The sequence below is a fragment of the Antechinus flavipes genome, chromosome 6 (genome assembly GCF_016432865.1).
Source record: "Antechinus flavipes isolate AdamAnt ecotype Samford, QLD, Australia chromosome 6, AdamAnt_v2, whole genome shotgun sequence".
NCBI lineage: Eukaryota > Metazoa > Chordata > Mammalia > Dasyuromorphia > Dasyuridae > Antechinus > Antechinus flavipes.
In genome coordinates this window covers 221840613-221863145 of record NC_067403.1, presented here as the reverse complement: position 1 = coordinate 221863145, position 22533 = coordinate 221840613, and the positions used below count along the sequence as shown (strand labels likewise).

The window sequence follows — 22533 nt, the reverse complement described above, 5'->3', positions numbered from 1 at the left end:
CTTATAACTCCGGAACTCACTTGTTCTACCTCTTCAGGATTTTTTCCCCTGAGTTTCTTTCTTCCATCATACTAAAAAGTGTCTTAACACAAGTGCCGGGTCTGGCTTCAGACCCTGAGATACTGGTTCTAAGTGTAACTGAGACATTGTGAAAGAGGCTGTTTCATAGAGGAAAGGGACGTTGGGCCAGACCATGACCTAAGTGCTTTCCGAGCATCTCATTTGCTCCTACTTAGAAAGCAGGCAGGAACTACAATAACGGGAAAAGTCTTGGGCTTGAGACTGGACTTGAAGTATTCTCTGCTGTAATTTTGTGACCACACAGAACCTCTCTGAATCTGTCTTCTTGTGTATAAAATGTGTATATTATACAATGCCTCAGGGGGTTGTTATGAGAAAAGTGCTTTATATATATATATATATTTGTGAGTTATTGAAATGAGACCATTGTAAATTCTTCAAAGAATAGTTTTGACAGCTTTTGATTGTCCGAGGAGTTTTTCTTTTCTTTTTTTCTTTATTTTTTCCAAGGAGTTTTCAAAAATTGATTTGAATTGACACCCTATGTTAGTTAGAAAATAAATTTTAAAAACTGAAATGATTTGCAGGATATAGCAAATCTATCTGTAATTCTTACAACTTAGGAGATTGAGGTTCAGGAGTCCAGAGCTACAATGTGATAGTTCAATAGCATATTGAATATGGTGAGCCCCACTCCCACCCAGAAATGGGAGATGGGACCCCAAATTGCCTAAGGAAGGGAGAATTATCCCAGTCGGAAGTGGAGCTGGTTGAAACTGTCATTTGGTGCTTCAGTAAGATAGAAAAATGAACTGAAATAATTTGTTGATGTCAGTGGACGAATCTTTGGAATTCCACGCGGAAATTAATTTTGGAATAGATCAGCAAAATCAGATTATCTTTTTTTTTCTAGCATTTGATAATGAAGCAATATAGGTGGGAACTATATTTCAGGTGTACTGTTTCATCATTATTACTAATGCTAAGCCTAATCAATCAATGCCTTTATATGTGTCTGGGCAGAAAAAGTCATTTCTTGGTAGTTAAACTTATATTGATGGACTGACCTCTGGATATATTTAGTCTAGTCTTTTGATGATAATACAGAGGCTATCATGAGATCTAAATTTAAGTCCCTCCAGTTTGGTGTAAGCTAGAGCTCATGCTGCATTCTGGGCTTTAGTAACTCAAAGTCACTTCCAAGAAGTATCAGAGGAAGTCTCTTCTGGGTTCAGTTACCACATCTACACAGATGATTTCCAGACTTATGTAGTGAACCTCCTGAACTTTAGTTCTGTGTCACTAATTGCCTATTGGCCATTTCCAACTGGAGAGCCTCAATCTCAAACTCAACATATACAAAGTAGAAATTCTCTCTCCAAACTGAGTCCCCTTCTGAACTTGCTTATTTGTTGTGTTCATCATCGTATTCCAGTAACCCGGGTTTGTAATCTTGAGTCATCCTTGTTTGACTCCTCACTCAAATCTCAATCTTGCCAAATCTTGCCAGCTCTGTTGAGAATGGCTCCTCTCTGTCCCCTTTGCCCACATGGCTACCGCCCATATTCAGTGCCTTGTTATCTCCCCCAACAGTGTATGTTTTTTGAGACCAGAGTTCATTTCATTCCTGTTTTCAGTGCCTACCATAGTACTTGGCACATAGTAGGCATTTAATAAATGCTTATTGATTTAATCCTAGATCAATACTTCTTAAGTCTATGAACTTAAAAAAAATAACAGTATTTCAATGTAATTGGTTGTCTTTTTGATCCAATGTATTTTATTCTAAGCATTTAAAAAACATTATCCTGAGATGTATATTCTTCAGTTGCCTGAGTGATACAGAAGACAAAAAAAAATAAGAATTCCTAGGTTTGGATAATTGATGTCTAGCATTTATGTAGCACTTTATAAATATTATCTCATTTAATCCTCACAACAATCCGGGGAGGTGAGTGTTATTATTATATCTTCCTACTTTTATAAATAAGGAAATTGAGGCAGACAGTTAAGTGACTTGTTCACTGTCACACAACTAGTAAGTAGGACAGGATTTGAACTCAGGCCACAGTGGGGGCTATTTCTTGATGATTAGAAAAGAAGGAACTTAAATCTCTTAAGGATCCTGTCTGTCAAACATAGATGAACCTTGCTTCCCAGCTCAATTCCAAAAGCACCCAGATGTGAATTAGTATCTGAGTCAGGTAGTTCTTTATTGTATCAAGATGCAGTAGCCTTCCCTTAGTGATGATGGCTTGCCTTTTCAAGGGCAGAAGGGTCAGGATTCAGAACAAAGCCAATTAAAGAAGATGGGAGCTAATGATGATTTTAAAAAAAAGACAATTCTTTTCTGACCTAGGAAATAATGTCATTGGGAACTCTCCCAGGTGCTACTAAAATCTGACACTGTTTGCATAACTAGGATAAGGCAATACGAGCTTTGTTCTAGTCGGTTAATATCTAGTGAGGGAGTTCCTTTCTTTCAATGAATCTTTATTTTGCCATCCCAGTACCTAGTATTTCTCCACTAACTCCTCCTGGGAGTGTTGAACTGGAGGGAGTGTTGTTGGCCATGCTATGAGGGGGAGGGGTTAGGATAGACCCTCCAGAGAATAGGTTACCCCCTCATTTGGTTTATTTGTATCTAAAGTGCATTGTCCTGGAAACCAATGCCATGTTTTTCATGGAAATATGACATTCCTCCTCACAGAGAGCAAACTTACGGTCTTTGTGTCCTCTCTCACATCCTACTTTTTCTTCCCTCAGAGAGACCTCTATTTGAGAAAATCTTCTTATTAGTCCAGTCCCTCACACGCCAGTTTATAGATAAGAAAAATGAGATTTGAATGATTTGCCCAAAAAAGGTCCCACAGCGAGCAAATGACATTCAGGGAATGGAAGCCAGGTCCTTAAATCACAAATCCACAACTCCCCGGTTTAAAGTACAGTTTAAAATTGTCATTTATATCCCCAAAGGGCCGCTGTTTGAAAGTGGCCTTCACCTTATCTGTAGTGTTTTAAACAGAATTTTGACAGAATGAGAAAAAATGAATAAGACTAAGGCTAGATAGGTCCTGAGCGTGCATAGTGGCTACATTTCGCTCAGTATAACTCTTGCAAAGCAAAGAATAGTATTCCTTGGATTGTTTTCTATGGGAGATATCAACCTCAGAAAAAAAAATACTCTGGTTTAAGAGCATAATGTACCTTCAGATTGCCCATGCAGAAAAGAACAATAATTTCTTATCATTTTGTCTAGGGGAGAAACTCTTTTCTCTAGTATCCCTTCCTCAACTTAAAAAAAAAAAAAGATAAAATATTCAGTTAAGGTATATTAAGTATTTTGTCTCATTAACTTCCCTTTTATATGAGGGCAGTTAGGGTGACAGTTTTGTAGTTGGGTATCCCTTGGTGAGTCACTTAACTGTTTGCTGGAGAAGGAAATGACAAATCACTCCACTATCTTTCCCCCCCCAAAATGAGACAGACATGACTGAACAATAATTCTATTATTACTGTGTTTGTGAAATTCCCAAATTTTTCATTAACATGCTTGCAAAATTAATAGTGAATACTCTTAATGGTTCTGGCCTGGGAACCTCTACCTTCAGGACAGGAAAGGAACTTCCTTCCTTTAGAATCCAAAATTTGGTGATTAGCCTCCTGCTTCTTGTTGAGTTACATATTTTGACATTTTGGGATAGACAGCTGAGTCTGAAGGTCTTGTTTTAGTGTTATTTTTGCATCTGATATGTGTTCCAGCCACTTATCATTACTTAAATGTTTTTTCATGTTATTTTTTTTTTTGCTTTGGGTATATCAGAAATCTGGGGTCTCTGAGAGGCTTGCCCAATGTTACACATGTGTCATTAAGCATTATTTTTCTTTGCACATCTGGACATTCTAGAAAATACTGTCATGTTGAAATGGCATATGTGTCAAAGGGTTGGGGGTGAAGGTTTGAAGTTGGGTTGGAGGAGATCCCAATCACTTATATTTTTAATCACTTTCTGCTCTATTTTATTTATACCTCAAGGGCCAGCCAAAGTTCCAGCTCCTTTTGGAAGACTTGACCATCCTAGAGAGAAATCTTTTGGAAACCTGATAACTCCTGTGGCAATTAGCATTTGTATCTCTCACTTGGCACTTTATTATCAAGTGTCTTGTATGTATTAACTTTTCACATGTGTATTTATTCATTCAACCAACATGTATCAATCACCCCTTATATGCAGAGCCCTGTATGAGGCAACAGAGGACACAAATCCATGGACATAGAGACAGCTCTTAAGAAGCTTATATATTACTAGGAGATAGAATATAAGATAGAGTTAATGTTGGAAGGAAATTTAGAGGTCATTTAACCCAACTGCATTATTTTGTAGATGAGGGAATTCTAGAGAAAATGGGGGTCATCAAGGTGACCAGAATCATAATTTGAATCCAAGTCCTCTTACTCTATATTTATTACTTTTTCCACTACATCACAAGTGTACAATCAATCAACATTTACTAAGTGTCTTTTATTTCCAGGCCCAGTTTTAGGCACTGGATATACCAAGACAAAAAATATATATAGTGGCATGTGAAAGTAATAGTACATTATTGTTCTATAAAAAATGATGAAAAGGCTGATTTTAGAAAGGCTTGCAAAGATTTACATGAACTGATGCTGAGTGAAATGAGCAGAACCAGGAATACATTGTACACAGCAACAGCAAGAATGTGCGATGATCAACTGTGATGGACTTCTTCTCAACAGTTCCATGATCAAAGGCAATCCCAATAAACTTTGGATGGAAAATGTCTTCAAAATATAGAGAGAACTATGGAGACTGAATGTAAATCAACACATGCTATGTTCACTTTTTTTTCTATTTTTTTACTCCTCTGGTAATTTTTCCCTTTTGTTCTAATTTTTCTCTCCCAAAATGATTTATAAAGAAATAAGTAAAAAAAAAAAAAAAAAAAAAAAGACTGTATATGTATAACCAAAAAAAAAAAGTTGTTTCTACATTTAACTGGGAAAAATAAAAATTTATAAACAAAAACAAATAGTTCCTATCCTCAAGGGAAGTACATTTGATCAGAGGAAATAACTTGTATATGTATATATGTGTATATACATATATATATATATATACATACGTATATCTGTGTATATATATATATATGTGTGTGTGTAAGTAAATACATGATAATTTGAACAGGGAAGGCCATTAACACTTAGGAGAGGAAATGAGGAAGACTTAACTAGAGAAGGTAGTCCCTGAGTTGAATCTTGAAAAAAGGAAAGGATTCTGAGAAATAGAGGTGAGACTCTTGATCCCGAAATTAGGGATAACTATTATGAGGGCCCAGAGCCAAGAGATGGCAATGTTGAACTTGGCAAACAGTTAATAGTTCAATGTTTCTCCACGGTATTATGGAATAAGGCTGGAAAGAAAGGAACTAGATTGTCTGGGAACATTAAATAGCCCATTGTATTTCTTTTTATATATTTGAATAATAAATCAGACATTTCTATAGTTCTACAGTTTACAAAGCACTTTTCCTCACACTATTCAGGTAAGAATAATACAAGTGAGATTAGTCACATGTTACAGATGAGGCAGCTATGGCTGAGAGAGTAAATGATTCATCTAAAAAACCTTATCTGGTAGGTACAACACAACCACCTCCCAATTTAGATTAGTGGTTCCTCTAACTGAACAGTCTCTAATAGTGATTGCTGGTCCAATGAAACCAGGTGCTAGGCTTTTCCAGGTGCATTTAAATAATGCACCTTTTGTGGCCAAGACTTAAATCAATAAACCATTAATAAGTTGTCTAGAGGAATAAGGAAACGATCTCACACAGAAGTGACCTGCTGCGTGTCTGGCCGACACCAGATAGCAGGGAAATGAAATCAGGGAGCTCCTTTCAAGAAATCATTCTAGGGTAACCATTGCAAGGGTTTGGTTGGGGGTCCTGCTGGCTGATCCATCTTGGAAACAGCAAGCCAGAGTGAAAGGAGCACACCATGTTCTTTTCTAGCTCGGCTGCTAAATTGTGCGACTTTTGGTTGAGGTACCTTTCCTTGGCTGATCCATGTGTCGAATGGGGAGATTAAACAAGATCTTTGAGGTGTTTCCTAGCCCATATTATTGTTTAGTTTTCAATCTTATTTAACTCTTTGTGACCCATTTTGATAAAAATGCTGGAGTGGCTTGTCATTTCCTTCCCTAGGTCCTTTTACAGCTGAAGAAACTGGGACTTGCCTAGGGACATGCAATCAGATTTTAACTCAGGAAGATGACTCCAGACCCAACACTCTATGCACTGTTTCCACCTAACAGCCCCTTTCTAATTCTAACATTCTATAATTCCTCTCTTAACATTTATTTATTTATTTTTGTTTGTGAGGTTCTAAAACCTCTGAAAATTTTCCAGCCCTAAGAAAATTTTAAAGAATGGCTCCTATGTTTAAATAGAAAATAAAAATTTCAGGATCAGAAGATGATGGTTCCTATGTTTAAATATAAAATAAAAATTTTAGGATCATAAAATTCTGGGTTGGATCCTGGAAGGCCTTTAGAATCAGATCCAACCATCTCGCTTTTATAGATGAAGAAATCGAGACACAGAGAAATCAAGAGGCTTTGTTTATTCAATCACCAAATATTTACTGAGCATTTATTTTGTGTAAAGCATTCTGCTAGTAAAGGGATAAATGGAAGAATAAGATATCATCCATCTTGGGGAGTTTACAATCCAGTAAGAAGGTCCACTGTGATGTAATGGCAAATAGTGAATTTGGAATTTTCAAAGTCATGGGTTTAAATCCTGTTTCTGATCATTATATCAGCTGTATAATTGGCAGTAGAGTGGTAAGCCATTGCTGGGACTCGGAGGTCTAACGGGACATCCCTTGCATTCCCCGTTTTCTATTCATGACAGCAATGAAACTCCAGACTCTTATCCCCTTTCTACATCAGTCTGTCAACAAACATTATGCGTTTACTACATGCAGACACAGCTCTAAGCACTGGGGAATTTTTTTTTTAAGAGTTAAAAAAGAAAAAGCTCCAGCATAAAGCAATCCCTGCCCTCAGGAGGCTCACAGTCTCATGAAAGCGACAGCAGATAAGTAACTAGAATAGACTTTGAGTGTTCATAGGGCCAAGACATCAGGGAGGGGATGCCATAACATGCAAGCAAGTTAGATTTAAACAAGGGATGGCTGTGCAAGGGCACCTGCCTCAGTTTCCCCTTCAGAGCCATCTGGCTCCAGTGACCAGATGTACATCAAGAGATGACCCTGGATGCAGGGGGAGAACCTTTTTTAGCTAAGGCTGCAGCCATTCAGTGATTAAGACGAGGTAGCAATGAAGGCAAAGAATCTCCTCTTTCACCTAGTCCAAAAAAAAAAAATCTAGATGAATGAATGAATGAATGAATGAATGAATGAATGAATGAATCTGGGAGGGGAAGCTCCTCATTCTGGGTTTCTGGTCAAAGCAGAAATGACTGCTATTCACATTCAATCTGAGTCAATCAGGACCCAAACAATGACCAAATGGGGCTTGAATTACTGGTGGCCAATGAGAATCAGGCTGGTTTTGATTTAAAGTCTGGTCCTTAAAAAAGAACTTTAGTTAGTAAATCGAGACACCCTTACCTCCAGCTGCTCTGAAAAACTAGAATCCAGGCGGTCTGAGAGGAGGGAACTGAGAGAACCTGACAATTACTCCTACAAAAGGTGGGATTTGAGCTGAGCCTAAAAAAAAAAAAAAAGGAAGCCAGGGGAACCGCGAGGCAGCAATGGAGAGGAAAGGGGGTGCGGAGCATTCCAGGCCGGAGGGACGGCGAGTACAAAGGCAGAGAGCCTGCTTTAATCACTTCCTCCTTGAGATCTCTACCTCAGCTTCTCTCCTGGCTAATCCGGGCTCCGTGCGGCTGCCAAGGCGATGTTCCAGAGGCTCAGATCGCCTTCCATTCATTCCTCTCTTCCCAACCCTGCAGCGATCCCCCGTTGCCTCGAAGAGAAAATACAGATTCCTACGCCTGGAATGGAAATCTCTCCACAGTTTGACTCAGAAAGTTACCTTTTCTGGCTGGTTTTAGTTTACTACCCTCCAGGCGCTCCGCACTCCCGCAGAACTGGATTACCAGTTCTCTCAGCGTCTCGGTTTGCCATCTCCCCCCATTCGTGTCTTTGCTGGAGCTGGTCCCCAGCTTTGGGAAGGGGTTCTCTGTTCATCAGGGCCTTGCAGGATTTTTAGCTTTTTTCAAGGCGTCATTTCCTCTGTGAAACCTTCCTCCAATCCCCCAAATGATAGGACTCTGTCTCTCTGTCTTTATTTCTCTCTGTCTCTTCCTCTTTTTCTCTCCCTCCCCTTCTTCCTCCCTGTCTCTTTTCTCTCTCCTTTTCCCTTTCCCTTTCCATCCCCGTCCCTCTCTCCCTTTCCCGCTCTTTCCCTGTCTCTTTTTCCCTTTCCCTCTCCTCCCTCTTCCCCCTTCTTCCTTTTCTCCCTTTCCTATCCCTTCTCTTTCCCCTTTCTCCTCCCTTTTTCTCTTTTCCTTCCTCTTCCTCTCCCTCTCTGTCTCTCTTTCTCTCTGTGTGTCTCCGTTTCTGTCTCTCTCTCTCTCTGTGACTGTTTCTAATTCTGTCTCTCTGTATGTTTCTGTCTATCTCTGTCTTATTCTGTCTTTGTCTCTGTCTCTGTGTCTGATTCTCTCTGTCTCTCTTTCTCTTTGTCTCTATCTCTGTCTCTCTTTTGCTACTCCTGGAGCACTTTATACTATCTCTCCTTTGTCCACTTTCCCTCCTTCCCTCCTTTATATTATATCTATCTGAGCATGTGTTGTATGCCTTTGATAGAAAATAAAACGATCATTTTCATCTTGGTTCTCCAAGTGCTTAGCAGAGTGCTGTGCATATTGGGAGCTTAATAAATGCTTAATGAATTGCATTATCATGATTATGAAATATGAGTTAAAAACAATCCCCAAACTGAACATTTAACTACTCCAATGCTTAGCATGGGTCCAGTCATGAATTGGTCTGATTATCCAATTCATGGAAAAACTGGGCAGAGGGACAAAAAGAAGAATATGGCCCACTCTCAATTCCTTGGAGAGGAACTTTACAATGAGTGGCGATGTGTAACTATAATGAATTGGGTAGCAGTGTCACACTGGAAACTCAGAGGTCCTGAGTTTGAATTCTGTTTCTTCTGCTTTCTACCTTTTCAATCTCAGCAAGTCTCTCCCCACTTGTAAACCTGTTTTCTCTTCTGCAGAATGAGGGAATTGAATTAGATGATAACCAAAGTTAAATCTATGATTCTGTAGTTATAAGACTAATACATCCAAATACAAATGTAAGCCCCCAAATATATTCTCAGATCAAATAGAAATTTTTTCAGACTATCTGTTCTATTGTTTTCCTTTCTTAGCCTAGAAGGAGAGGTTCCTAAACCCCGAATCTTGAACTTGTTTTTGAAGAACATCTTGGTAATTATATTTTAATATAATTGGTTTCATTTTTAATCGTATGTATTTTTTAAAATCCATTTAAAAACACTATTCTAAGGAGTCCATGAGCTTCAGTGGACTGCCAATGGAGGCCCATGACACACAAAACAGATTAAGAACTCCTGATCTGGAACACTGAGAACTGAATCAAACACATATGAAAACATTTACTTGCTTCAAATCTTGGATTCAAAATTGGGAGCTTAACTCTTCCATGGCAGGAATATGGCATGAATGTTGTTTCATACCAACTTGCCAAGAAATCCCATTTTTCAAGGATTCATTTTGTTCGGTCCACTAATTTTTAGAATATCACATTCAGATGACTGGATTTGCAAGGAAAGGAGATAGAAGTGCTAATTTGTAAACCTAATTTAGACCACATAACGGAAGGGATGATCTCCCCTGCTACAGATACAAACTTGGCTTGGGATAAAGTATATCACACAGCAAACCCTGGTCTCCCTGACACATTTCCCAACCTTTTTCCTCTTTTCTCTTACATGTAGCTGTTTAAAAGTAATTGTCAGTTCATTTGTTAAATTTATGTTTCTGTGCTAACCATATGAACTATTTTTGCTTCTGAATTGGTCGAGTTGGCCCGCTTTGAAATGGGTAATCTGTGGAATGGGTTGCCCTCTTTCATGGTAGGCCAGAACTAACAAATCTCTTTCAGAAGTCCCAACTTTTGTTATTTCAGGTGGTAGGGCTATGTTGTTCTTACATGAAGATCGTCAAGTTTCTCCAACAGAACTTCAAAGCATGATGTTAGAATTAAAACGTTAAACCGATTAAAAGAACGTTCAATATTAATGATCATGTCAGTGCTAAAAGATGCAGTTGCCATGATCATCTTTTCCTTGCTTTTCATTACATTGCAGCTGAATTAGACTTTTCAAAATATTTTCGAAAATTAGTACAGGAACCTACCATCTTAAGGATGGATTCTCTCTTTAGGAGAAATCTCACTATGAAGGTTCTCAGAAACAAGATTTTATTAAATCCTTCAGAAGAATCATTAGAAATAAGTTCATCCTCCAAGGCTTTGCATTTTACTGAAGTCTTTGTTTACTTGTTTAGTCATTGTCAGTTGTGTCCAATTTTTTGTGATGCCATTGGGGTTTTCTTGGCAAAAATTATAGGAGTGGTTGCCATTTCTTTCTCTAGCACATTTGACAGATGAGGAAACTGAGGTAAACAAGGAGGGTAGATGATTTGCCCAGAGTCACACAGCCAGTAAGTGTCCGAGGCTGGATTTGGATTCAGATATTCTTGAATCTAGGCTTGGGATTCTATCTATGGCATTACATAGTTACCTCTTTTTTTCACTATAACTCTGTGAAGTATATGAAAGATTATCTCCACTCTATAGCTAGGGAAATTGAGATTTAAGTTGAATTAAAGTGAAAAACTGAAGGTAGGGATCTCAAGGAAGTTATTAAATTAAACTGAGATTTAGATTGAGGCACCTCGTTGGTCTAGGGCAAAACTTTTTTAACTGTGATTTGCAACCTCTAATGGGGTCACTTAAGTGAATGTGGGAGTTGCAGAATTGTGATTTATTATCCGTAAGTATTTGATTTGTATCTCTATTTTATACCCCTATGTACCTGAGGTCTTGTAAAAATTTCTTGACTATAAAAAGGTCATAAACAAAAAAAGGTTAAGAAGTCCTGATCTAGTGGACAGCATTTTGGACCTGAGTTCAAAATGTGACCTCACACATATGTGACTTTGGGCAAATCCCAAACTCTCTCTGCCTCAATTTCCATATCTTTAAAGTAGGGATTCTTAGAGCAATTACCTCCCAGGATTGGTGTGAAGGTAAAATGAGATAATATTTGTACAATATTTTGTAAACCCCAGAGCACTATATCCATGCCAAGAATTATTATCTCCCTAGCTATATAATGTCATAGCTGACATTAAGGTCTACAAAGTGCTTTACAGATATGATTTCATTTAAGCTCCACAAAAATTCTGTTAGGTACTTTTTAAAATCACTACTTTATAGACAAAACAATTTGAGTCTAGGAGAATTTAAGTGATATGCTGGGGATCACATAGCTAGTAAATGATAGCAGGATTTCAACTTGGGTCTTCCTAACTCAATCCCCCACACTACACTACATCCATAGTTATAGATGGTCTCCTGGACAGTAGCAGGAGTCCCGGGGAGGTGCAGAAACAAGGGATCCTCTTGATGTTGGTGGATAGGAAAAGTCTTTCCCACTCTCCTCTGTGGGAAAAATGGAAGGATGCTATATTCACTTGGGAATGTGTACTATTTTATGATGACCTTACAACACATTTCTGTCCAATGAAATGTTTTACTGTTTTGGTCTGATTTCTTGCCTAGGAGTGTTAGCATGGGGAGCAACCGAGTACCTTAGTCTGAATGAACTCCAGATGTTTCTATATTTTTTTCCTTCTAAAGGCGAGAAGGGGGGAGGATGGTCAGCAAATAAATCAAGATAGGTAAATTTTCATTAAAAGTCCCTTGAAATTGGAATCTCAGTCCAATGGTTGGGATCTGGCAAGTGGAGCCTGGGGGATCCTTGTGGGCTACATCTGGTACATGTCTTTCTACTTTTATATCACAATATAAATGTCTGTTGCTATTAATCTTATTATTCTAATGACACTGGATGTGGATTCAGTCCATTTCACATCAACTGCCTTATGTCATCTTGATAAATAACTTTTGACATGTTGATTTTGAATGTCTTGAAATAGGGTTTAAAGGTGTTTTTATGGTATCTTTGACTAGGGTGTGAAATAACTGGAGTAATTCAGATTTTTCTTTTTTATTTCTGGAAGGGACTTTAGCAATCATTTCATCCAAATCCCCACCCCCCTTTTTTTTTTTTTACAGAGGAGTAGTTTTAAATATACATATATCCCCATTTAATGCCATCGACAGCGTGAATACATGACTTTAGAGGAAATAGCATTGCTGGGAGAAGTTAGCTCCATAGTGATATTATTATAAATCAAAGCTATATTCCAGGTTCAACCAGATTTAAACTAGAAACATGTAAAATAAGCCTCATAGAGAAAGAGAGTCTGTGATAGGATGGTTTAGGCTGAATTGGGCAGGGGCTATTTGTCCACACCAGTGCTTCAGAAGTTTGGAGACTTGACACTCCATGGCGTCAGAAGGAGCCCAGAGGTTTACAACTGGCATTCTGAAGAAATAAAAAAGGCAAATACGGTGATTGACTTGAGGACAAGAAGCAAAGATCTAACTAGATGGGACAACTCTCTTGTATAGTTCTGCTCAGCTCTTTTAAAAACTCTCCTTCAGAGTAGAAGAGCCCTGGGGTGGGAGGGGGGGGAGAGGTTGCTTTATCCACCACACCACCCAGCTGCCCCTTGCCTATCTTAGCCATATCATCTTTGTCTTTCTCCATGAAAGTTTACAGAAATCCAGCAGGTCTAGCTACCTCTTTTTGTTTTAGTTTGCTTGGTTTTTCCTGATGCCTGAGATATAGGTTTTTCCTCCTCTGTTAATTTAAACTCAAGAGCACCCAGGTGGTCTGTTACCATTTCACCCATTTGGGATTTTGACTGCCTATAGAAACCATTCTTATTCAAGTTAGCAAGCATTTATTTGTTAAGTGGCTGTTAAGTATGTCATGTTGTTGGATATCATTTTCCATATTGTTCCCCCCCAAAAAAATCTTTAGTTGGAAAAAAAGGAGAGTGTGGTCCCTGTCCTGAGGAACAGAACAATGGGGAATTCAGAGCCTTAGAACAATGGGTTTAAGAACAAGGTTGATTTTTTAGAAACTGAGTCACTGGACTCAAGAGGCAAGTCTCCCTGACAAGTTGGAATGGGGCGAGCTAGCTCCAAATGCTAAGGAGAGGGGGTAGTCTTGGAGTCAGGAAGCCCTGGCTTTGAATCCCACCTTACTTTCTAGATAGCCTCTCACTTCTCTGCCAAATGCAAACAATATTAGGGTAATCCACTTTCCCAGGAATGTTGCTTGGATCCAGAGTGAGGATGTGTGTAAAGCACTTAACAAACCTTACTAAGCTGCAGAAATAGTCATTTCAATTGATTCTTCTACTTTTTCAAGAGACTAGGGAAATTAGGAACTTGATTGGATAATAACTTGAACCTGTAGAAACTAAACTAAAGGTTTTGCAAACACATACAAATATTGAATATTTTCTTTTCCTTTATGTTATAGAGCTATCAAAGGTTTAAGTTATGATGATGATGATGATGGATTAACCTATACTTTTTCAGGAGAATGGAAAAGTAGAGAAATCAACTGGATAGTGATTTGATAGTATCTCCTTTTTAGAAGCTGGGAATTGTTGCAAGTATAGTTCTCCAAATCCAAAATTTCCTGGCATATAAATGAAAGAATGAATGGATTTCCTAGGTATGTAAGTCAGAGTAAAAAAAACTCTCAGTCTCTCTCTCTTTTTTCTCTTTCTCTGTCTCTGTTTCTTTCTCTCTCTCTCTCTCTGTCTCTCTGTCTCTCTCTCTCTCTCTGTCTCTCTCTCTCTCTCTGTCTCTCTCTCTCTTTCTCTCTCTTTCTCTGTCTCTGTCTCTCCTCATGTAGTAGGAGTTAAAATATATACTCAAGATATAGTTTGGAATATCACCTTGTCATGTGACCTTCAGTGGTTAATAGGTATTATTGATATAGCTGCTAAATGTTGATAAAGAACTTGAGATTCTCTCATTTGAGCCTTACACCAACCCTGAGAGGTAACTGCTGACTTGTACAGATGAAGAAACTGTGGCTAAGATATGAGAAGTGATTTGCCCAGGGTCACCTGGCCAGTAAGAATTTGATTCATAATATAAGCTTGTGACACATCCTAATGGGACTATTGTGAAGAATAAGCTACAGACACTGGAGCTCTTTCTATTATCTAGTTTTAATAAAATTTATCTTTGGAATAAAAAGCCTAAAGAAATTCTAACAATAAGGTGAATGAAGATAATACAGGAAAGGTCTGAAGAATTTTATGAGTTAACAAAGAGCCAACTTGAATCCTGCAGGACTTGCTGAGCTCATCGTTGGAAATTCTTTGGCCGCTATGTCTTAGAATCTGAATTCTCTGCTGAAAGTCAGGATATTAAGTTGATGTTGTAACCTGAAGGAGTAGCTACACTGTGGGGGTGGGGAAGTAGGATAGGAAGAAGGATTATGGAAAGTGGGTTAAAATATATGCTTTTGTCTTCTATGTTTGTGGTCTATAGTTCATAGACATAAGACTTGGAGCTTAGAAGATCTTTAGGCATTATTTAGCCCATTTCATAAGTCAGTCCATTGCATTTAAGAGATCTAATCTTATTTCTCATAAATACCTACAGTTGGACCTGGACTTTGCATTTCCTTGTATCTCTTTGTTTTGGGCAAAAGGAGATATCATGGGGCAGCAATGGGAACCACATAGGGGAGAAGAGACCTTTCCTATCTTAGAGCCAGGATTCCGACCTGTCAGCCCATTCGTTAGACACTTTTTCTCTTTCCTAATCTAGGGCATCTTCATGAGTTGTTCATGTTTTCTAACTACAATTCCAAAGGCAGAATTACTACAAACTTGAGACTTTTAAAAATCGGTCTCATCAGACCATAAGCCTAATCAATCAACTCCTAAGGTCATAACATTTACATTTTAGAAATGTTAGGGTGCAAATATCAGTGATGGGACCTCTATTGGATCATGGGACTTTTAAAATACAAAATATCCTACCCTTCTTTTCCCTGTTGCTTCATGACTCTGCCTGCCATGTTACCCAGAAAGAACATGAAATGTTAAGTTTGAAAAAATGTTTCCAAATTACTACCCTTCCCAGAAACATGTTTGTGTTTGCCACTAATCCTAGGCATGTCTGTGGGAAGGATAGAATGCCTTGATGGGAATGTTTGTCTGGGTTTTCTTTATGTTTGACATTCAGATACAAGTGTTAACAAATACATAATCATTTATTTAATCCCTCTAAAGATCCTGAATAATAGGTTGAAAAAGACATAAAGTTTAGTGGGTAATATGAACTGATTTTAGAATGTCAGAGATAGAAAGGGACCTTTCAAAAGTATATATTCCAATCCTTTTATACCTCCTTTTTTTTTGCTGGATGAAGAAAAAATTCAGAGAGGGAAGTATTTTGCCCAAGGTCCCACAACGTGCCATGAGAACAGCCAGGACTACAACCTAATATTTTTCTATGATATCACAATTGTAACTAATTACAAAGAAAAAAAAATGAAAGCCAATCTCCAAGTTGCTATCCCTTGGATCCTTAATTTATTCTTGTGGGGCAACTTGTAAGAAACAAGTGTACTCTTTGAAAGTGAAAAGCTTCTGGTAAGTGCAGGAAAGTAAGACAAAATTACTTGATTTTTACTTTTATGAAGCAGAATCATGATGTAGTGGAAAAAAGTACTGAGCTAATGGTGGTCAGTGATCATGGGACTCAGGTCTTGGTTTGGTTTTTCCATTTACTAATACATCTATTCATGACATTGGACAAATCACTTCACCTCTTTAACTTTTTTTTCTATAAAATGGAAAAAAGTATCTGTAGATATCTTGTATATGCCTACTTATATTTATGGTTTCCCCCCATTAGAATATAAGCTCCTTAAGGTCAGGGGCTGTTTTTTGTGTTCTCAGGCTCAGCACAGTACCTAGCACTTAATAAGCATGACCTAATATTAGTCAAATGAGAGAATTAGATATGAAACCACTTTGGAATGCTAATGCACTATATTGTTGCTGGTATTCTCCATATCATTAAGATTATAGCTTTAGTCCTTATTCCCATAATAAAAATAGCTAGCATTTAAGATTTGCAAAATAATTCATAAATATCATCTCATTTTTATCCTTAAAATAGCTCTGATAAGGAGATGTTATTATTATCTCCATTATACAAATGAGAAAATAGAGGAAGAAACAGAAATTAAATTGCTTGCCTAAGGTCACAGGAGTAGTAAATGTCAGAGGTTAGGTTTGAATTTCAAGTCTTTTTGACTCCAGATCTGGAATTCCACTTCTATCTAGTGGGTCATCAGAGTTCCCTTCCAGGATTATTGTGGATGGAGTGTTGAAGAATTTGAGTCAGGAAGTCCTAAGTTCCATTCCAGCCTCAGATTCTGACTAGCTAGGTGACCCTGATCAAGTCAATTAACTTTTTTGAGCCTGCTTTTGCTTCTCTATAACATGAGGATAATAAAAGCCTTGACATAGTTTTGTGTTGTCCAAATGAAATAATTCATGTAAAAAAAGAGTCTTTCAAATTTTTAAGGAGCCAGATAAATATGAAATGCTTTTGTTATTTAATCGCTGAACCATTGTCTATGATTTTTGAAAAATCATGGTGGATAGAAGCACTTTGGCTCACTGGTTGTGTGATATGGGCAAATGACAAAAAAGATCTGAGTCTTAGTTTCCTCATCGGTAAAATGGTGATATCTGGAGTAACTAATTCACAGGCTTGTTGTGATGATTACATGAGATGATATATACCAAACAATTTGCAAAAACAAACACTATCCAGATGTTTTCATGATTATTGCTATCTTCCCCATTCTCATTGTTAAGGGTAAAGCAACTTGTATCTATCCTTAGGCACAAGATTAGAGCCCTAAGATTCAGAGGGAAATTAATATAGTGACTCTTTTTGAAAGTTGAAATCTTAAATCACAGTCTCTTTAAATATTTCTACTGTCTTTTTTCTCATATAAAATCTTTTTCAAGCTTAATAAATGCTTATTTACTTGATGACTTTTTTTTTTACTAAAAAGAGAAAGAGTATGGCTACTAGTGCCAAGGACACAATTCCTCCCCCCTGCCCCATTCTTTAAGTTTAAAAATGCTTTTTTCTTTGTTATAATTTGTGACAATCTGAGTACTGATGTTTAGTTTATTCGAAGGCAGAAACAATTCAGAAAACACAATGTTTTCTCAGAGGCCATTTTTCCATTTGCAGGACATTTCAATTGATTATAAAATCTGTCATGCATGGTATGAATTTAGAGATTTTTTTTCCAGGCAAGATGTTGTAGTCTTGTTTAGTTTTGATATGCACTTTGACTAAAAAGCTGTTATAAGATACTATGGCTAGTCCTGCCAGCCTGAGTCTCCTTTTCAAATCACAGAATAAAGATGTAAGAGGCTCCCTAGTGAGTAACCATTCTCAGAGATAGGAAAGAACCAGATTCAAGTACTTTCTCTTCTACTCCCTGATTGAGTGATCCTAGACAAGTCACTTAACCACTAAATGTCCCAGGCAACTCTCTAAGACTTTTAAATTTTAAATTATTATTATCATCATTTCTTTTATAAATTGTCTTTTTTATTGATAGAAGTTTAGAGATATAAATGTCCCCTAAGGGCTGATTTGGCTGCATCCCAAGAGCTTAAACATGTCATATGATTCTTGTAATTTTTGACAAGATTTCCATCTTGTTAGCAATTGTTTTCATAATTTATTCTTTGCATCAATTCTTGAAGACAAGGAAGACGACATTATTTAGTCTCCATTATGTTTGAATAATTTCTTCAAATATTCATTATTGATTATACATTTATTGCATTTTAATCAGCAAAAGGATATGTTTAATATTTCTGCTTGTATGCATTTGTAAGATTTATTTCTAAATATATGGCTAATTTTTGTAAAGTTCTCATGCTTAGTTAAGAACTATGCATAATCCTTTTTACTATGTTTTAGATAGTCTATCTTTTGTCTCTGAGCATTTTCTCTGACTATTTTCCATGCCTGGGAATGTTCCTCATCTGTATTTCCATTCTAACTTTCTTTAAGTCTCACCTAAAATTTCATCTTTTACTGACAACCTTCCTCTCTTAATTTTAGTGCCTTCCCTTTGTTATTTTCTATTTATTCTGCATATACTTGCTTTGCATATATTTGTTTGCATGTTGCTTTCTCCATTCGATTGTAAAGCTCTTGAGGGAAAGGACTGTTTATCATTTGTCTCTTTTTGTATTTCAGCACTTAGCACAGTGTCTACTACATAGTAAATGCTTAATAAATGTTTATTGATTGAGTGAATGATTTTTAGTAATGTCCAGAGATAAATCATATTTAACCAGTACTATCTATAGGGTGTTCCCAATGTCCTTATCACAATTTTAAGCTTTAGCAGTTTCATGTATTTCTATACCAAACTCTATGTGTATTTGTGTGTGTGTGTGTGTGTGTGTGTGTGTGTGTGTGCATTCAGCTCTTTTATATGTTCAGAATGAGTTCTTGAGATGCTTGCTGCCCCAACTTCTTATTTTATCTTTGTGTAATATCTTGCTGCTTCATTGATGGAAATAGTAAATTTCCTCCCCTCTTCATCCATTTATTCCCTTCCTTTCTTCCTTCAATATCAAAAAAGGAACAAATACATATTCAGATCCTGTGTTTATCCTGTTTGTCTCATTTAATTTTAAATTTTTAAATTTAAATTTTAAAGTCATTAGGATTCTGAAATCATTTGACTCTTTATTAAGATAAAAGCACTTAAGCATCATTTAGCCTTTTCAAATAGCTTAGTTTAAAAAAAAATCTCTTCTGTCTCATGTATGCATTTCAGTTTCTATTTGGTTCTGGTCTTCTCTCTCATTAGAAAGGCTTGAAAGTTCTCTGTTCTATTAAAAATTCGCCCCACCTCCCCATAAAGTTGCAGAATTCAGTTAGTTATGTAGGCTGAGGTATTATTGGTTGAAAGTTTTTTGGAATATCATATTTTAAGATTTTCTGTCCTTTTGAGTAGTTGTTGCCAAGTCTTATGTGAACCTGATTGTTTTTTGTTTTTTAGTATTCAAGTCCTTCCTTTCTGACTACTTGTAGTATTTTTTTATTCTTGTACTTGTACTATATATATATATATATATATATATATATATATATTTTTTTTTTTGCTGAGGCAATTGGGGTTGACTGGCAACCTTCCTCTGTTAATTCCAGTACCTTCCCTTTGTTATTTCTTATTTATTCTGCATATACTTGCTTTGTATATATTTGTTTGCATATTGCCTTCTCCTGTCGATTGTAAAACCCAGCTAGGAAGTGTTAAGTGTCTGAGTTCACATTTGAACTCAGTCCTCCTGACTTCAGGGCTGGTGATCTATCCACTGCACTACCTAGCTGCCCCATAAATGCTTGTTGATGAAATGAACGAAATAAATATTTGTTGATGAAATGAATGAATGCTATTCTAATTCATTGGACCATCCATTTAGCTTCATTTCAAGGTCTCTAGACAAAAAAAAAATTCTCTATCCATTTCTCATTTCCTGTTTATATTTATTTTTCACCAGGATTCCAATCTGCCATCACTATTCTCTTTCCCCCTTCCTCCCAGGAAAAGTTCACCAGCAGGAAACCCCTCATCTTGGATCTTGCTTTAGCTTTGCAGCTCCCATCTTCCACTTTAGTTGCTTCTGTGCTTCTTATTGAAGGGATGGAAGAGGACTGACCAAACTCCCCTAAAAGCCTTCATATGAAGAGACCTCAGAAACCCAATCGAGTCTTCATTTCTCCTGAACTACACTCTTTTATATTCCTCTCCATCATTACTCCCCTTCTCCTCCCACTCCCTTTTAGCTTCCTTTGGTGTTCTTTCCTCCATCAAATCATAAGCTTCTTGAGGACAGCCTGTTTTCCCCCCTAATTTGTATCCTCCAGGCTTAGCACAGTACCTAGAAGATAGTAGGCTCTTAATCAATTTGTATTGTATTGTATTGTATTAGAATGATCTCTTTTGAAAACTTTGGAGACCCACAAGAGCCCCTTCTGTTCTTGCAGATTTTTCCTTTAATAGAAGTTCTGGTGGATTCTACCCTGGCTTTAAGTTCTATGCTCCCAGAACACTCCTAACAACAGACCAAGTGCGGAGAAACTCCCAGATGCCCAGAAGTTTGACCACATCAATACACATGGTACCTCTTTATGAAGTGTGTAGAGCGAGATTACAGATAACTAATTCCAGACCCCCAAATCCCACTCTACAGAGCTTTGGGAGACATTCACAGATCCCAGACTTTCTGACTAATGAGCATTCCCAAACAGAAATGCTGAGGGGTACATTTTTATAAACCCAAACTATCCTGGTTAAATTGGTGTCTTACTTGGACCAGTCTCCAAGGCTTTTTGGTATCTGCTGTTGGTGATAACTAAAGGGGTGTGTGTGTGTGTGTGTGTGTGTGTGTGTGTGTGTGTGTGTGTGTTTAACATTTAGTTCTCCAGAGAAATGTAGGCAGTGGGAAATAATGATGGTCTAGAATAATTCTGAGTATGCTTCTTTTAATGGTCAGGAAATAGGTCCCTTGAGGGAAAAGGATGTGTTAAGTTGCTAATTTCCAGCAATAAAAAGGGGCTAATGAAGTTGTTTATCTAATTGTGTTTATTATCTAGCCTGGAGCAGTCAAAAGAACACTGGACTCAAAGTCAAAAAAATCCTATATTGTTATGCCATTCAAATCTGCTGTTTGTAACTGTGTGACCTCAGGAAAGTCCCTTTTGACTTTGAGACTCAGTTTCCTCCTTCATCAAATGGGTGTAGTAATATGTATCATCCCCCTATTTCCCAGGAGGATTTGAATGAAAGAAACATGGGAAAATGCTCTGTGATCTTTAAAGTATAGAATTGATGTCTCATGATTTCAGAAATATGGAGACAGATTGAAACCCACCTATAGAATTCAATTTTAGAGTTAACAGGTTCAGAGAAGAGAAGTAACTTTACCTGTGGTTACATAGTAAATATTATAGCAGGGCAATTTTAAGAGTGCCCATTCCAGCTCCAAGTCCAACACTGTCCATTGCACTACCCTGCCTCTCTAATGTTAATACCAATCGTAGTCCCTTCCCTCTAAGACTATCCCCATTATATAGCTTGTCTATATATTGTTGTTTGCATGTTGAGTTCCCCATTTGACTGTGAGCTCCTTGAGGTCAGAGACCGTTGCTTTTCTTTGTATTTTGCAAAGTAGAGACCCCATTTGCAAGTAAAGACCCCCGCCTGTACAGCATATGGGGTTCAGATGTGTGTACATCTCCTACACACGTATCTAGGACAATACCTGGCATATAGCGGGTACCAAATACACGTTCGTTGGCTTGGCTTGTTGGAAGTAACTATCATGTGAATATTGAAAACTCCTTAGCCAGACCAGCGCGAAGGACTTGCCCATTAAACCGACATCAGCTCCTCCAATTTAGCCTTAGTGTGGGAGTCAGAACCAGAGAGGCCGGAAACAAAAATGGCTTCAAAAAGCCTTGGTGCTCAGGTATGAGGGGCCGATGGCCTGTTACGCTCCTTGGTTGTAGTTTATGAGAAACAGATGTCCAGCAACAGCCTCCCATTATGGAGGGAGGGTTCTCAGGCTTCCCGTTTGAGCTCCATTCTCGAGAAGTTTAATAACAAACTAGGATAAATCAGCTGATTTTGGTCAGAATAAACTGCAGAATCAGCCAACCCACATTAAGCTTGGATGCCCCAAGTCTTTAAAAGGGAGCATTTTTTGAAAAATATCTAACAGCTTCATCAAAGCATTCATTAATGGTTACAAGCTAAGGCTCACCCTTTTTTCCCCTCCTTTGCTTTCCAAAGGACCCTTGTGTAGTCCAGCACCTTTAGTGAGGGGGGAAGAGCAGTGCAATAAAAATGTTGACCCCTGTCTAAATCTGATTTCCATTCCTTCCTTACAGCAGATGCTTGATGTTAACAATAAAGCATGCCTTTGGTAATCTTGAAAAATAACATATGTTAATGAGGAAATATCATTTAAGAGCTAAGAGAGAATTGAGAGATCACCCAGATCACTATTATTTGACAGATGGGAAAAAGGAAATCTAGAGAAACAATTTGAAGTAGAATCATAGAATTTTATAATTAGAAGGGACCTTAGTGGCTTCCTAGTCCAAACTATACCCCAAAGGAATCAATAATAACTTATCAGACAAATGGTCATATAGTCTCTCACCTTCAATGATAGGGAAGTGAT

At 37.5% G+C, this 22533-nt stretch overlaps 1 protein-coding gene across 1 annotated transcript in view; it reads left to right on the top strand.

Moving 5' to 3' along the window:
• The window catches only part of CCDC34 (coiled-coil domain containing 34), a 32202-nt gene extending 28009 nt beyond the window's left edge, over positions 1-4193 (top strand). The window contains exon 9 of the mRNA XM_051964495.1: positions 4058-4193. The gene's annotated coding sequence lies outside the window, so the exon portion shown is untranslated. The remainder of the gene's footprint in view (positions 1-4057) is intronic.
• The last annotated feature ends 18340 nt before the right edge of the window (positions 4194-22533 follow it).